At 39.1% G+C, this 16928-nt stretch overlaps 1 protein-coding gene across 2 annotated transcripts in view; it reads left to right on the top strand.

Moving 5' to 3' along the window:
- Positions 1-8778: 8778 nt before the first annotated feature.
- Positions 8779-16928, top strand: part of LOC129767287 (irregular chiasm C-roughest protein-like) — a 434835-nt gene continuing 426685 nt past the window's right edge. For both annotated transcript variants that reach the window (XM_055768041.1, XM_055768131.1), the window contains exon 1: positions 8779-9991. The gene's annotated coding sequence lies outside the window, so the exon portion shown is untranslated. The remainder of the gene's footprint in view (positions 9992-16928) is intronic.

Raw genomic sequence — 16928 nt, forward strand, 5'->3', positions numbered from 1 at the left:
CGCCCAATAGCAATGCTGTCTTGTATACGGAAATTGTTGGAGAAAATGATCTTGTTTCGCCTTGATCGATGGGTTGAAACCAATGGCCTACTCTCAGATACACAATATGGGTTCCTCAGGGGCAAGGGGACGAATGATTGTCTTGCGTTGCTTTCTTCAGAAATTCAAATGGCTTACGCCGAAAAAAAACAAATGGCTTCAGTATTCTTGGACATAAAGGGGGCCTTCGATTCTGTTTCAATAGAGGTTTTGTCGGACAAATTACACTCTCGGGGTCTGCCGCCTCTATTGAATAATATGTTATATAACATGCTTTGTGAGAAACATTTGAACTTTTCTCACGGAGATTCGGCAGTAAGTCGGGTCTCTTACATGGGCCTCCCCCAGGGCTCATGTTTAAGCCCCCTTTTGTACAACTTCTATGTAAGCGACATCGACAATTGCCTTACACAAAATTGCAGCCTAAGACAACTTGCAGATGATGGAGTGGTGTCTGTCGTAGGACCAAACGAATCCGACCTGCAAGGACCCTTACAAGATACTTTGAACAATTTTTCAGCCTGGGCCATTGGTCTAGGGATCGAATTCTCCACGGAGAAAACAGAGATGATGGTTTTTTCTAGGAAGCATAGACCAGCAAAACCAAAACTTCAACTTTTGGGTAAACCGATCACTCATGCTATGTCATTCAAGTATCTTGGGGTCTGGTTCGACTCCAAATGTTCTTGGGGGGCCCATATTAGGTATCTGAGTAAAAAATGCCAACAAAGAATAAACTTTCTCCGTACAATTACCGGCACCTGGTGGGGAGCCCATCCCGAAGATCTTATAATGTTGTATCGAACAACTATTCTCTCAGTGATGGAGTATGGCAGTTTCTGTTTTCAATCAGCTGCCAAAACACACCTCATTAAACTCGAGCGAATTCAGTATCTTTGTCTCCGTATCGCGTTGGGATGTATGCCCTCAACGCATACCATGAGTCTCGAGGTTTTGGCAGGCCTACTCCCACTAAAAGATCGCTTCAATTTATTATCTCTTCGGTTCTTCATCCGGTGTAAGGTTATGAACCCATTGGTGATCGGAAATTTTGAGCAGCTGATCGATCTAAATTTTCACTCCGGATTCATGAGTTCATATCATGAATTCATCTCCATGCAGGTTGATCCTTCTTCGTATATTCCCAACCGTGTTTGTTTCCCTGACTACATCAATTCCTCTGTGCATTTTGATCTGTCCATGAAGCAAGATATCCATGGATATTCAGATTACCAACGATCGAGGATCGCTCCAACGATCTTCGATGAAAAGTATGGGGGTATCAATTGTGATAATATGTACTTTACTGATGGGTCCACTATAAACGAGTCCACAGGATTTGGAGTGTTCAACGAATTTTTTAGCACCTCACACAGTCTTCAGAATCCTTGCTCAGTGTATATTGCTGAATTGGCAGCAATTCATTGGGCGCTGGACAGCGTCGCCTCACGACCTGTTGAACACTATTACATTGTAACGGATAGTCTTAGCTCTGTCGAAGCTATCCGTTCAGTGAGGCCGGAAAAGCACTCGCCGTACTTCCTTGAGAGAATACGAGAAATTTTGAGTGCTTTATCCAGACGCTGTTATGTCATTACCTTTATCTGGGTCCCTTCACATTTCTCCATTCCGGGTAATGAGAGGGCTGACTCATTAGCAAAGGTAGGTGCAATTGAAGGCGATATTTATCAGCGTCAAATCGCCTTCAATGAATTTTATTCTTTAGTCCGCGAAAATACCATCGCTAACTGGCAACGCAAATGGAATGAAGATGAATTGGGCCGGTGGTTTCACTCGATTATCCCTAAGGTTAGCCTCAAACCGTGGTTCAAAAGTCTAGACTTGAGTCGGGACTTTATTCGCACCTTCTCCCGACTCATGTCCAATCACTGTTCGTTAGACGCGTTACTCTTTCGTTTCAATCTGGCCGGTAGCAATCTCTGCATTTGTGGCCGAGGTTACCACGACATCGAACACGTTGTTTGGACGTGTGAGGTGTATCTTGTTGCCAGATCGAATTTAGAAAACTCCCTTCGGGATAGAGGAAGGCAGCCCAATGTGCCGGTGAGAGATGTGTTGGCTCGGTTAGACCTTGATTACATGTCCCATATATATGTTTTCCTTAAAGCTATAGATCTTCGTGTGTGATTGTCCCTACATCCTTATACCCTCCTTTCCTTCCTTTGCGGGTAATTCGTCCCCTTGCTATAAATAGTAGAATAAGTTGAAATGTAAATACACTATAGATATACGAATAGATTTAAGAAATGAGTGTTCATCAACATTGTTACGATTTCCTTATATCCCATCCTTCTCCTAAAAATATGTCACCATCCTAAACTCGAGTACACCGCGAGTAATCGGTTTTCCACCTTACTAACCATAGATCTAAGAAAATTGTTTATATATATATAGTTTTAAAATTATATTTAAGAATTCGGCTCCTTTAAACTTAACTAACTGAGCCTGTAAAAATAAACGAATTAATAAAAAAAAAAAAATAACTATAAAATTAATATCACAATTGCTTCTTTAGAGTAAACCCTTGGTTTCACTATCACTTCATTTGAGAAATTACATTTGAATTATAACATAGTAGGAAAAAATCCATACAAAATCTAAAATCCACTCATTATCGTTTGTGTTTGACGTTTGCTTAGCGTCAGCACGTAGAATTTACCCCTTATCAAGATTTAAATTTGTTTCATCAGATCTCATCATCGTTATGAGGTTACTGTGATTGCTTGGTAAGTATTTCGCAGTTAACTATAAAATATAAGCAAGTGTACCGTTCTGAATCATATTTTGGACACTCTTTTTAAATACAGCGCGGACTCGATTATATACAGTTTTTGATTTTTTTATTTGTTTTTCTTGCATGTATTTTTCGTTTTTTGAAAATAAAACAGGAATTTGAAACCTCACTTTACATGTAATAGCCACTTTAACTTCACCTCAACGTTGAAAGGTTACATTTCTTCTTGAAATAAGTCATATTTGGAATATAAAAAAATAGTTTATTTCCAAACTGTATATGATCAAGTCCAAAATTGTATATAATCGAATCACATATAATCGAGTCTGTATTTAATCGAGTCCGACCTGTAATTTGAAATGCTTTATTCCCTAATGATATAACTAAAGCGTTACTCTAAAGAATCCGTTGTGATATTAATTTTATAGTTATATCATCCGGGCATTAAGCATTTCAAGCTTTTTATAAAGAGTGTCCGAAATATGAAGCTGTCCGAAATATGATTCAGAACGGTTATGTAATTTTCGTTCAAAAAATTACAAAATAAAGTGTCCGAAATTTGAATTCAATCTGTTCGAAATTTGATTTTTTTATAAATGGTGTCCGAAGTTTGATTCTTATTCGCTTGATTTGAAAAGCATTTTATTTAATGACTAACTGACCCGGCAAACTTCGTCCCGCCCAAAATTTGTTTTTTTGTTATCAATCCCTTCAAACATTCACGTAGTAAGCGATCGATCGTGAGTTCAAAACTCAGGGCCCTCATTGACCATTTTTGTGTTGTTACAGAATAACTACGTCCACGCAACAATCATCAGCGATGGAGATCGATCCACGGTCGAAATAAGATCGATTCATCCATACAACTGCTCTGCTCTGCAAGAAACATCGGGCTACTGTTCTATAAATAACAAAATGATCAATTAACTGTCTCCGCTGTCCGGTCTAACTTGGATAATGGAAGAACAGATAGAAAACTCTTACGCCTAAATGGCTACTGTGTAAATGTACCATATGTAATGGTACAGAAGGAATACTGGCGAATGGCAACCGTGTAATGTACTAATTATAGATATGATAACCATGTGACATGTACACGATTAAAATTTGGCTCGGTTACCGCTAAAATGCTAATGAGCCTAAAATAAATAAATGGGATAAAAAAAAAAAAACATTCACGTTTTCTAACTATGAACGTTTTACTAAAAAAAAAATGTTCCTCCGTTACATGGAATAAATATTTTATACAGAAAATATGATAAAATAAAGACAGCTCTAAATCGGACAATTCCTTCCTCGAGTTCTGCTCTTATCAACACATTCGGCGATACTTTTTTATTGGTATAGACAGAAGAAGATATAGGAGTGCGTTTCATCGTGCGTAGAACATATGGGAATTTAATTTTCCGATTTTTCCCTTTTTCCTTCAGAATTTTCCGAAAATTTTTAATTGTCTTGTTTGGTTGGAATATATTAATATGTGAACCATTTTTATGGGACACCCTCTCCATTCCAGAGGAGGGAGGGGTGTCATACCATCATAGAAACATTTCTCATACCTAAAAACCCTCACATCCCAAATGAGGCTTGATTAGTTCTCGAGTTATGCAGAAGTTTGTGTTTGTGTGCCCCCTGTAATTTGCGTTTCATTTGTATGGCAGCCCCCCCTTATAGAGGGGGGTGGAGTGTTTAACCACCATGGAAACATTTATTGTACCCTAAACCTCCACATGCCAAATTTAATTCAGTTTGCTTGATTATTAATACCTTCATCTAACGCAAATAATACACAGCTGACTGTCTACTATCAGAATGTTCGCGGATTAAGGACTAAGACCAATGACATGCTTCTATCACTTCTCGCCTGTGACTTTGATGCAGTGGTACTTACAGAAACGTAGCTTCATTCTGGAATATCAAGTGCTGAATTATCAAGTAACTACGTATTGTATCGCTGTGATCGTAATTCACTCAGCAGTCACTTGTCCCGTGGCGGTGGTGTCTTGATTGCAGTGAAATTTGAGCTTAACTGTAGTTCGGTGCATCTAGTAGACTGTGAGAGTTTGGAGCAAACAGCCGTGCGCATCATTCTACCCCGGTTCTCATTGTTCATCTGTAGCATCTACATCCGCCCGAACAGTCATGTGGATACCTACGCCCGTCACGTTGAATCCATCCATCAAATTCAACAAATGGCCAACCCTGATGATGTGATCGTAATCCTCGGTGACTATAATCTCCCGAATCTAGTGTGGACCTTCGACGATGATTTCAATTCATTTTTACCTCTTAACGCATCTACGGAGCAGGAACTAGCATTAGTAGAACCAACACTGTCGTCTGGGTTATATCAAATTAACGACCTACTGAACGCCAACGGTAAGCTTCTTGACTTGACATTTGTTAACAACCCTGACCGTGTAAGTCTTGTCGACTACCTATCGGCGCTCCTCAAAGTGGACGATCACCATAAGCCGCTGGCTTTAATTGTTAACTTTTGTTCCCGAATGGAAGATGACTCTTCTTCTCGCTCTGAGCTTGATTTTTCTCGCTGTGACTATCATACTGTAAATAACAAAATTGCTTCTCTGGATTGGGACCGCATACTTGACCATACATCAGTTGACAATGCCGTATCTACATTCTATGAACAATTGAACGAAATTATTAGAGAAACAGTTCCGTTGAAGGCCCAGCGTTCTAGGAATTTTAATCAACCCTGGTGGACTCCACAGCTTCGAAATCTCCGCAATAGGCTGCGAAAAGCGAGAAAACGATTTCTTCACGACAAAACTCCAATACGCAGAAGAGAACTACACGAGGCCGAAGAAAAATACAAGAACTTGCAGCTTGAAAGCTTCCGCAAGTACATAAATGCTCTTCAAAGCACATTCAAACAAAATCCAACATCTTTCTGGAGTTTCGTACGGAACCGGAAGAACTTGACGCGGATACCGGACAAAATCGTTTATCAATCCAGCAACTCCGACTCACCACTTTCTTCTGCCAATCTCTTTGCCGAATTTTTCCAAAACATGTATGAAAGCAATTCATCTCAACCAACCCGCCAGTATATTGACAGTCTGCCATCTTACAATCTCCGTTTCCCAGTACTTGTGTTTGATGAAGATGTGGTGCATAAAGCACTCAGTTCAGTAGATGCAACAAAAGGACCCGGTCCGGATCTTATTCCCCCGGTCTTCATCAAGAACTGTGCAGCGATGCTCGCCAGACCAGTTTCTATGGTTTACAACCAATCTCTGCGCGAGGGTATTTTTCCCGAGACTTGGAAGCTTGCATTTATAACTCCAGTCCACAAGAAAGGCAGCTTTCACGATGTCGAAAACTATCGCCCGATATCGATTTTAAACTGCCTAGCAAAAGTGCTCGAGAGTCTAGTTCATGGTGCACTATGTCCGATTGTACAGCCTGTGATTTCAGAGTTCCAACACGGCTTCGTTAAAAAACGCGCAACCACCACGAACCTTATGGCATACACTCACATGCTAATCAACAAAATCGAGAAGCGGCAACAAGTTGATGCTGTTTACGTCGATTTCTCCAAAGCTTTTGACAAAGTACCCCACGACCTTGCTATTCTGAAAATGGATCGACTTGGTTTACCATCCTGGATCATAAACCTGCTAACCTCATACTTATCATCCCGCAAAGCTTTTGTCAAGGTCCACGGTACTAGATCCAACGAATTTACGATTCCATCTGGTGTGCCACAAGGAAGCATTCTTGGTCCTCTGATTTTTGTATTATTCGTTAACGATCTGTGCGAAAGGTTATGTTCGGAGAAAATTTTATATGCGGATGATTTGAAAATTTACCGAGTAATACATTCAAATTTAGACTGCTGCATACTGCAAGCTGACATTGAGCGATTAACGGTTTGGTGCCAGGAAAATGGAATGCATGTAAACGCTAAAAAATGCAAGGCCATCACATTTACGCGCTCTCGCTCCCCTATTGTACACGGATACATGTTGAATCTCTCGCCACTGCAGAGAGTCAATAGAATCAAAGATCTGGGAGTTCTTCTTGACAGCAAGCTGCGTTTCCATGAGCACGTCTCGGTCACAATTTCAAGAGCAAATGCGATGGTTGGATTTTTGAGACGCAACACAGCTCATTTCGATGACGTCTACGCTCTGAAGTCGTTGTACTGTGCTTTTGTTCGCAGCGTCTTGGAATACGCAGTACAAGTATGGGCCCCATATCACGCTGTACATATCCAGCGCATCGAACGTGTTCAGAAACGCTTCGTAAGGTATGCTCTACGTGGCCTGCCCTGGAATGATCCAACCAACCTACCACCCTATGAACAGCGCTGTGCACTTATTGGAATGCAAACCCTGGAAAGCCGACGATTGATGCTACAGAGAATTTTTATTTTCGATGTATTGACAGACAAAATTGACTGCAGCTATCTACTTCGAAACGTTAGCCTACACGCACCATCCCGACAGCTACGCCACCATCGAGTCCTGGCGATGCCTAATCACCGAACCATATATGGGCAAAATAATCCATTAGACGCTTGCTGCCGCGTCTTTAACGAGGTATCTGAACTGTTCGATTTTAATATTAGTAGGTTAATCTATAAGAATAGAATTAAGTCCCTATAAGCAGTCTGTACATCCATTAGGTCGAAGACGTTTGACATTAAATAAATTATTTTGATTAGTTCTTGAATTATGCAGAAATGTATGCTTCATTTCTATGGCAGACCCCCCCCTCAGAGAGAGGGGAGGAGTGTCTATTCACCATGGAAACGTTTCGTGTCCCCTAAAACATTCGCATGACAAATTTGGCTCCATTTGCTTGATTAGTTCTCGAATTATGCAGACATTTGTCTTTCATTTGTATAGCAGCTCCCCCTCAGAGAGGAGGGTGGAGTGTCAAACCACCGTAAAAACATTTACTGCACCCTGAAACTATCACATGCCAAATTTCGTTCCATTTGCTTGATTAGTTCTAGAGTAATACAGAAATTTGTGTTTCACTTGCATGGCAGCCCCCCCTTTGGAAGGGGGGGGGGGGCTGGAGTGTCTAACCATCATAGAAACATTTATTACACCCTTAAACCCCTATATGCCAAATTTGGTTTCATTTGCTTGATTAATTCTCGAGTTATGCAAAAATTTGTGTTTCATTTGTATGGCAGCCCCCCCCCTTAGAGAGAGGGGAGGGGTCTGGAAATATCAAAAGAACCTTCCCCGACCCCAAAAACTCCTACATACCAATTTTCATGTCGATCGGTTCAGTAGTTTCCATAAGAATCAGACAGACAGACAGACAGAAATCCATTTATATATATATATATATATATATATAGACTAATGTTTTCAATCAGATAGGTACCAAAGTAGAATGTTTAAAAGCTAATGGAATACTAAAGTACACAGCACCACCCGACACGGACGAAACGCGTATCATACAAAGCGATGCAACATTCACAGTAAACCGGTTCTCTACGCCTCTTCACAGATTCACTTGCATGAAACATTTCAAAAGCATATTCATCCATACTTCGTACAGCGTTTCCCAGTGTTGGTACGACTGCCCGCAGACAGAAAGGCACATTTATTTTGAATCATCTTTCGCCCTTCTATTCACTACCGTCATCGTCATCATCATCAGCATCAGCGTCATCAATGATTATCAGCAACTTGTCTCAGTAACTGACTGCAGCATTCTGTCTGTTCGTTTCTGCATTGGATACCAGCCACCCACCCACCGTCCTTCCGAAGCATTTGGCACAGCAAGGTGAAAAAACGAGCGTGTGTTGGTCCCGGTTCGGGGCACGCGCAAGCTCCACTTCGGCACCGATTCGTGTGCTGATGGCCGGACTGGCACGAGCAATCCTTGCAGCTCTATGCCCAGAGATTATTCCGGCTAGAGCTAGCTGGCGGACGACGAGTGATTCCGTCACGAGCTCCGAAGGCTCCCCTGATACTGAGGGTTGACGCAGCTCCGAATCTGGAGCATAATTTAGTTAGCATACAACTGTCGATGCAATGAACCTTTGCTCGAGCCCGGTACCCGGACTAGCAAGACGTATATTTGCCGGAACGACAAGGACTTCGCCCGCCTAGAGGACAGTGTACTAGAGAGGTTCCTAAACCTGTGTGTCTCGGTCGGCCGCGCGTGATCGCTCGCGTCAATCGATTTGCTCCCTCGGTATTTTTTCTTCTTTTTTATTTTCTTCTGCTTACCCCACTAGAATCCAGCACCGATGCTTTTCACTGGTGCCAACAACGTAGTAAGGAAGAATGAATGAATTGTTCCACACAAAGAAATCCTGGGAAATTCTTTTCATAGACTGACGGTGGGAAAAGTTTTTCTTTCGTTATTTAGAATGGTCGAGCAAGATTCGCCCATTATGGAGGACAAGTTTATGGTAACAGTGACTCTGACGAAGTAAAACTAATCTAGAGTTGTGAATTGAGAATGTTGTACCTCGGCTATACATGAGCCGTTGTACATAACGAACTCTGCCAGCCTGTATTGAAACCCTATATATAAAAAGTCCTCTGTGTGCATTCTGGATGCAGTATAATTAATTATTAAACAGTCTCTACACAGTGCGCCAACCTTTCTTCCGGAAAGAGTAGTTCCGTTTTGTCGGCAAATGTGCAGCAACGGACAAACGACAAAAGCAGGAGCAACGAAAACAATGGCCAGGCGCTCCTCCCGACAGCGCTCCTTTAAAGGAAAGTGTTGATTGAGACCACATGTGCGTGTTCATAAGCTTGTGTACAAGTGTGTGGGTGTGTAAATGTTGTATTTATTAAAGAAAGGCCATCCATCGTGTTGTTAGTAGGGTGGGTTCGAACGCGCGGGTGCCACATTGGAGGAACGGTGGAGCTAATTACTGGTCTCTCCACTTCCCCCACCGCCCGCAGCTTTTCCAGCTGCGTTGTCTTAACGGCATCGATTGTTTTCCCGGTTTATTATGTCGTTTGTGTGCTAGTATTGGTCAGAGTGAAGAAGATAACCTTGCTACCTGACTGATAAATAATGTGTGGAAGGTGTTTACGTGCACTGGGCACTGGAAAGTGAGGTCGCGTTTTGTAACGCAGGAAAATAGAACCGACAATCCTCTCGCTCCACCTGGGGAGGAATCCAATGAAACGAGAATCCATCAACTGAAGAGAGGTGCTTCTTCGATTGCAGACGCTAGCGAAGGTAAGTGGAGATTAACGAGGACGTTCGCGTTTGTGTTGTTTTCGCTGCGACTGACGAGAGAAACTATCGTAGCTTATAACAAACTAGATACCACTGTAAGGGACTACTTTTTACACTTTTTCAAAGATTTTTCCACTGTATGATATCATAACTTCCGTCGTAGTGGATGGATTTCAAATATTTTTCATATATATATATAACGTGAACGTGAATGTAAAGGCGATGTATCCCGAATATCCATGAATTCTATGAACAAAAAGGTTCGAAATATAAATTAGCTGAGGAATTCTCGCGTAACTTTTGAAAAGGTCCTAAGTAACAAATGTAAACAAATCGAGTTAATGGATGCACACCATTTTAGTTCTCAATCATTGAACGCATTGCGAAAACAACCGTTCAAGTATCTATCCTTTTCACCTTTTTATCACCGACACACAATATGTCCAATGTACAGATTCTAATTTTAAGCACTCAACTGTTACTTCGGACGCCACTTTCCTCTAACATTCGATACGTCCGAAGTAACAAAGCAATCAAAACAACACGAAGTCGCACTTCGGACATATTGAGTTTTTGTTATTTTCGAGTGTAGATACCGTTTTTAGTGTAATTCTACGAATGATAACAATAAAGATCTGCTTTTAGCACAAAGTACAAGTGTTTGGATCGTTGCTCAGTAGTTATTTTCAAATTTTCATCGTGCAACGTAATTTGTCCAATGTACAAAGCCGTCAGTCAAAACGTCCAATGTAACATTTTTCGCTCGGAGGCTTCAATTTCAAACTAAAATCACATTACAACAGTTTCGATTGGTTTTCCAGAGTTATTATTGGCTGATAGTGGTGAAAGTATTGATAAAGATCGATTCCTTTTGAAATAATTCGTGAAACAATGTTCCGGTCTTCAACTTCGTTTTTCTCGAGTTGATGTGAATGTTACATAGGACGTTTTCAAAAGTTACGCGAGAATTGTGTTTGACACTTTTGTATCTCAATCGAAATTAACTGATAAAAAAATCATATTGGTCATTCACGCGTTTACGCGAAACCAAGCATACTGCCCATGCATAGGTGACGTAACCACCAGTGATACGAAACGCATTTTTCTTGTTTTAAGCTGATCATGACTGGAAACGAGTTATATGGACTAATCTGTCTAAATTGTATTAATATTGACGTTCAAAAGTGACCCGGAAGGGTTTTATTATTTTTGTTATTTGATGATGCCAACCTTTCTCATGATCATACTCTTGAATAAAGTTTGATTCATTCAGAATCCGGAGTCATAAAAACAAATGTATCTCGGGTTAAAGGTAAAAACATGTCTTTTTATCTAAATATAGATAATTCATTGTCCTCTCGGAAAAAAAGTATAAAAAATATCCTTTTACAGTTTTGCTGAATTTTCCTACTTTTCTTCGGATACCCTCCATCAAAGTTTGGACTCACTGTTGGTCAACCTCAGCGGCCATTTTATTCCACGATCTCTTGATGTCTGCACTATCCAAAGTATCCAAAGTTCTCTTGATTTTCTGCAGTATCCAAAGTCTCTTTGGATCTTTGCAGTATTCAAAATCTCGCACAAATTCCGCAATACTGCTTCACAATTGCCCAACATTTTATGATTGGGCGGAATTGGGGGCAATTGGGAGGACTGAGATCTATTCCAATGTAATGGATCCCATTATCACGGGGAACCACTGAAGGACCGCTCGACTGTGGTGACACCTTACCAGATCTGACCAAAACTGGCCAAGACACTCAATCCTATATCTTCATTGACGAAAACCTTGGTCACATCTTGGCTTCCGTTCGTATGTTCCACTAAGACGAGTCCTCTGATCCATCAGAACAACACTTGCACGTTCACAAAAATTTTCCAGTACATCATACACAGTCGAATTAGCTACCTTCAGCAATTTGGTGATTTAAGTACTTCGGTTTTTGAATGTGGGTGTCCATAATCAAAATTCCTCTCTCGGCATCCATCCTGCACAACTTTTCCAAAACGAAACGAATCAGCGTGAAATTTTCACCGTCAAAAGATACAGGTTTCCCTAACAATTTGGTGTCAAAATATTTGAAATACGCCTTCTACGACCGCTGGTATAAAATTAACAGTGATTTTAGATTCTAACCAGAGCTGCAATTTGTCATTGTCACTGCATGTATTTGGGCTACTATGACGACCATTGCAACATTACCACCAAACGACGTGCAACAAAATATAAACCGACAAAACAAATTCCTCACTCTTCGATACTAAATAGTTTGTCAGAGTGTGTTGACGACCAATGCATGTTGCAAGTCAGTGCCATATGATCGTCAAGACGGGAAATACTATGCCACTTGATGTAATGGAAGTTTACACGTTTACCAGGGTACATTTGTTTACGTTGGGCTACCTGAATACCATTCTTACACGTTATCGCGTGTTCGACATAGTATTTACTTCAGTAAATACCGGCAACAACAACCGGAACGAAAATCGAACCTTTGCTCGATGAGAATAAAATACAGTCTCCGACAATCATCAATTCGATGCTGACAATTTTAACGCCTACTTGGTCGGTCAAAACGTATTGACGAAGCTCAGTAACAAGCAAATTGTTGCATCGTACTCCGTCAGTCACCATTTGACCAACATTTTTGTCAGTAGGATGCGACTAACGTGGATCGTCAGTTGTCAGTGACATTGATGGAAAAATGCAGCTCTGATTCTAACTGAATCAAATCCTAAGGGTAAATATCTAAAATGACCGCTTGTACCTTTAATCTTCAGCACAAGTATTCAAGCCATACTGCAGAGCATGTAATGCGAAAATGAAAATTTCAAATGGAAGTCCTGGTATCACACTTCGGACAATTACAAAAAGTAATAATTTTATATATATTTTGTTTTGTATATATTATAACATTTGTATTCAAAAACAATTACAAATATAATAACATACAACGATGATTTTTTTTAATGCGCATTTCATAACATTACATGTAAAAATGATCTTTTCGCTGAAATTACTTCGAGTTTCTGGTAATACGAATGAAAAAAAACTTCAAGTGCAAAGGGTAAAAAAATAAAAATGTAGTAAAACAATGCTATTTTCTCACTAAAAAGACAATTTGCGCAGTTTCGCGCTACGACGAAAGTATTCACTTGAAAGCTTATGTTTTTACCTAAATTTTGCATGTAGTCACAACATCGGCAACAAAACTTTTAAACTGATTTTCTATAACTTTTTTCACTATTTTTTTCCCAAAATATATATTTTCATTGAGGCTCATATGGCGTTAACCTCACGGGGCCGGGAGTTTAATATATCGACAATTTTTGCATTATGACTATGTTAGTAATTACAGTCTCCAATGTGTGGCCGACACGGGATACTTCCTATTAAGGGGCCACTGACCAATTTTTTTTTGTCATACTTACTATGATGGAATTTCACAATGTCTAATGAAGGAGATTTACTTTGTATAGTTTTTCTAACAACTTTTCCTTCGACGCCAAAAAATGTATTTTATTTAAAAAAAAAACAAAAAAAATCACTATGCCAAGCTTTGAAAAGTCATTAAAAAATCATATTTCAAGATATTGCGCTCAAATTTAGGATTTAACCCTTTGTTAGGTCGTGGAAAATTATATTTTTTTATCCCATCTCCCATCTTTTATCTCCAAGTCAAGTTCGTTCGTTTGATACACATATCTCAATCAACCTTTTTTTTTAGATGATATGGAATCAACTATTTTGTAGCGGCGGCCAAATAGGATTTTTCAAGATAAGTAGTTTTAAAATGACAGCAGAGATAAAGGTGTTTTATAAATACGGTCAGTTCCTATTGGTCAAATTTCTATTAATGTGGGACAACTCTACAAACACACAAACAGTTCAAGTTAAATAAAACCGTTTAATAAAGTAATTGGCTATTTTGTGATTGCGGCCATCTTAAATTTGCATTTTTCTTAAATAACTGTGTTCTACTAGTCAAGCCCTTTCGTTTGATATTTATATTAATGAGGTTTTGAGAAAATATAGTCCGCCATTTTATAGTGACAGCCATCTTGGGTTTGTATTTTTCATAAATAACTGTGTTCTACTAGTGAAACCCTTTCATTTGATACCCATATTAACGGGGTTTTGACATAAAATGTAGTCCGCCATTTTGTAGTGGCAGCCATCTTGGATTTGAATTTTTCATAAATAACCGTGTTCTACTACTCAAGCCCTTTCATTTGATACCCATATTAATGAAGTTTTGAGAAAATATATAGTCCTCCATTTTGTAGTGGCAGCCATTTTGGTTTTTTTTTTTCATAAATAACTGTGTTCTACTAGTCAAGCCCTTTCAATTGATACCCATATTGATGGGGTTTTGGAAAAACCCATATTGATAAGGTTTTGAGAAAATATGTAATCCGCCATTTTGTAGCGGCCGCCATCTTGGATTTTCAAGATCATGAAATACACAGTTTTATAATGACTACAGAGATAAAGGTGTGTTCCAAATTTCAGATCAATCGGTCAACAGGAAGGGTTTCAAATTTCTATTAATCTGGTAAAGCGTTACAGACAGACATGTTACGAACATACAAACATACAAACAGATTACAGGGCAAGCTAAATAAAACCGTTTAAAAACGGTGCACATAGAGTATCTTTCAAGAAGTTAGAACCACTCAAGTTTTAAAATTTTCAGCGATCAGGAAAAGCTCGTTTGAAACGAAGTGTAAATAGTGAGAAACATTAACTATTTTCGTTAATTTTATAAAGGAGGTGTTATGTTAAAAAAAAGCAAAGTAAATAAAAAGTAAAAAAGTAGAGGTAAAGTTAAAAAACACCGATACCTTGTTTGTTGTTTTTTTGAAGCATTACAAAAACAATGAAGGTTGCAATTTTTTTATAAACGAAAAAAGTTATTGTGTACCATTTTATCATTTGGACCGATATCTTTCGCATCTCTAAAAGCTTAAAAAAATAAGTGGTTCTATAGTTGAAGTGTAGAATCATATAAGTGTGTATCCTAAAAATTATGCTTTTGTTTTTCCCCTAAAAAATCGGCAAAATTTTTTCGAATGACCCTACACATCCCAAAATTAACGAAGTTTTACAGAAAGAGCATTGGTAGATTTTTGTAGTGCAGATTGATAATTAAACGAGGATAGATTTTTGTTTTTGAAAGTTAAGGGAACAGCATCAACAATCAGGCACTGATTATTTTGAGCGTTTATAGGATTGGCCATTTGAATTTAATTGTTCTATTCAGACGTGAAACATAAAAAAAACAAAACCGCTAGTGTTTCATAATTATAGAACCAAATGAAAAAAATCAGGAGTGGAACGAAGTATTCCAAAATCATTTGTTGCTGTTTTTGTGTATAAACTCCTGCGATTATTGGGTAATTGGACACCTGGTAACGAAATCCGGACGGTCTTCAGGGACTTGGGGTTTCTCAGATCATAACCTATTCACGAATTTGTGATGAATAATCTTATGAAGGGTAGATGTAGCTAACAAGCTGTATCATTATTTGAACGGACATTGAACTAAAAAGAGTTACGGATTAGAAACTACTTGTAATTCATGCAGAATCTATTTAAATTTTGGAAAGGTGTGATAGTTTCCCATCTGGTTCTTTATTTATGAATCATCGGAATTTTTTGTTTTTTTTTTAATTTTTAGCGCCCGAACAAAACAATAAAGTTCAAATGGCCGGTCTTACAAATGTTATTATGTCCTACACTATATACTCCATTTTAGTCGGAAGCTTAAAGAACATTCCAGCTTAAAAACTGAAACAGCTCAACCAGCTTATGTTGATTTATGATAGAAAATGTCCGATATTAGATACTCTAGTGATGTTTCTAACTAAACAACGATACAAATAACTTCACGGGCAATGTTAGGCAATAAACCAAAAATTGATTACATACTGCTATTACTAATAAAGCATTTTTATCAAGTAAAAACAGAGAATAGAAAATGAAAACGAATTTAAAATAGAATTTAGACGCAACATAATTTTATCCCCGAATTTTGTTTCTATGAAGAGAAGAAGTGTCCACGGACAACAGAAGGAGGGGTATAGAAAATGTCCACACTTGTCCACGGAAGGGGAGGGGGTGTCTAAACTCGAGCTTTTTCTGTCCACGTGGTATGTGGAGGACCCTTTTTTTTGTCCCATTTATTTATTTCAGGCTCATTGGCATTTTAGCTGTAACAGAGCCGAATTTTAATCGTGTACATGTCACATATTTATCATATCTATAATTAGCACATTTTCGGCGTTAGAGTATTCCCTTCTATACCATTCCATATGGTACACACATTTACACAGTAGCAGCCATTTAGGCGTAAGAGTTTTCTATCTGTTCTTCCATTATCCAGTTAGACCGGACAGCGGAGACAGTTGATTGATCATTGTTGAGTTATTTATAGAACAGCAGCCCGATGTGTCTTGGCAGAGCAGAGCAGTTGTATGGATGAATCGATCATATTTCGACCGTGGATCGATCTCCATCGCTGATGATTGTTGCGTGGACGTAGTTATTCTGTAACAACACAAAGATGGTCAATGAGGGCCCTGAGTTTCGAACTCACGATCGATCGCTTACTAAGCGAACGCGCAACCAATGTGGCTACGGAGGCCCCCGTGGAGGACCCTTATTGCCATCAATTTTTTTCAACTGTTTCAATAGTTAATTTTGTTTGTCAATGGTAAATATGTGTTATTCCTCATGTAAGGATTATGATCTCTGAAGTTGGAGTTGATTCGTCGCCTAGTTTCCACTGCCTTAGAAAGGGTTAATACACCATGCAATATATTATTGTTTTGCAATCAATCCACAAGTTTCTTCTGATAGAGACAAGATCACAAAGCGGAATTCATATGGTGTTCTTCTGATCTGTTGGTTTGAGAGAGGTTGAAACTGACCTCC

The sequence above is a fragment of the Toxorhynchites rutilus genome, chromosome 1, assembly GCF_029784135.1.
Source record: "Toxorhynchites rutilus septentrionalis strain SRP chromosome 1, ASM2978413v1, whole genome shotgun sequence".
Classification (NCBI taxonomy): domain Eukaryota; kingdom Metazoa; phylum Arthropoda; class Insecta; order Diptera; family Culicidae; genus Toxorhynchites; species Toxorhynchites rutilus.